The sequence below is a fragment of the Ipomoea triloba genome, chromosome 3 (genome assembly GCF_003576645.1).
Source record: "Ipomoea triloba cultivar NCNSP0323 chromosome 3, ASM357664v1".
Taxonomy (NCBI): domain Eukaryota; kingdom Viridiplantae; phylum Streptophyta; class Magnoliopsida; order Solanales; family Convolvulaceae; genus Ipomoea; species Ipomoea triloba.
Window position 1 is genome coordinate 4,218,975 of NC_044918.1, and position 1,632 is coordinate 4,220,606.

The window sequence follows — 1,632 nt, forward strand, 5'->3', positions numbered from 1 at the left end:
GGGGGGGGGGGGGGGGGGGGGGGGGGGGGGGGGGGGGGGGGGGGGTGACACAGTACTGTTGTGAACTATAAACTTGTCATTAAATCTTTGATTGTAATATTTTTGGTGGCAAAGGTGATGAAAGTTGTGATGTAATGGAACGCGTTAGGTGTTAACATAGATGAGGAGGGGGAGGGGGTGGGGCTACACGGGATGAATTCCCACCTCACAGATTTCTGAATTTCCTTGTAATTTTTGTGGAATTATATTTATTTATATTACGCCACTTGCTTTCTTAACATTCTGGCACTCCTAAGGATAGGGACAGATTAGGAAGCAGTCAAGGCATGGCGTATACAAAAGTAGTTTTCCATTATTATACCTTGAGCTAATTCTGGTTTGACTAGAGAGTTTGAGTCTGACTCAGAATTCAGAAGGCTGCTTTTTCTTAAATTCCTCCACCCAAAATGTCAACTCTACTTGACTACTGTTTACTTGGAAATGCCTATGAAATTATTGAAATCTTCCACAAATATCCATCTATTCCAGCCAAACAAAATCATCATGAAGAGGTGTACATATGTTAAAGTGGTGCAAATTATCACGTATGTATTTCACTGCGCATAGTGATTTAATAAAATTTTCAATCATTTTTAAAATTAATTCATTCACAAATATTTATTTTTTATATATATTACTCCGATCCCTAAATATACATGTAGATCCACATCCCAAATATATACAGTATTATAAATAATCAATGAAATTCATATTAATAAAAGAACCATATGAACAAATGTTCAATTAACGTTTATAACGATTACTCCTTGACATGTTATAATTTTCTTATTATCTGTCCTTACGGGTGAAAAGTATATTTCATAATGATTTTTGAATTATTCTCTACCCATCTAAAGCTCTAAAGGTCATCATGGACTAGTTTAGGATTAAACCAACCTCGAACTGACTTGGAGTTAACAAGCATCGACTTAGATTTTTTTAGGTCAGAATCAAAATCGTATTGTAAAGGGTTTGTCATGATCGGTCTAGTCATGTGAAAGTTCAGACTGTAATCGGGTCTAGTCATGTGAAAGTTCAGGCTGTAATCGACCCGAACCTAGGACCAAACCAAGTAGTCCGTACTAGTTAGTTAATTAGTTAGGTAAGGGGAGTAGTCTAAGGTAAAATTGAGTCAATAATGGCCATCAATTAGCCATCCGGTGGCTGGGGATGCATACATTTGTAACGTAGTCAAAAGGGTTATAACATTGGACTTTTTTTCTGTCACTTTCCAATGCCTTTACCACTTTCTTATTATATTACACGGAGTACTGTTACTATAATGTCTATATGTGTTAACTTAGTACATTGAACTTTTAAAAAAGCCATGCACTTTATTTTTTTGAAGGAAACCAACAAAAAAAATAAAAAGATCAGTTCACATAGGATAGGAGTGATAGGACATAACCATAATAAAATTGGTGGTCGATGAAACCGAGTGAATGCGTTGCACAAACAATATTCCCATCAAAGTCACTTCGCTCTTTCTTTAGTTTGGAGCTCGACGTGACATTGGAGTTTTTTTTTTTTTTTTTAATAAATTTATTTATTTATTTTTTTAATGTTGGCATTTTATTTATTTACGAGAAACCT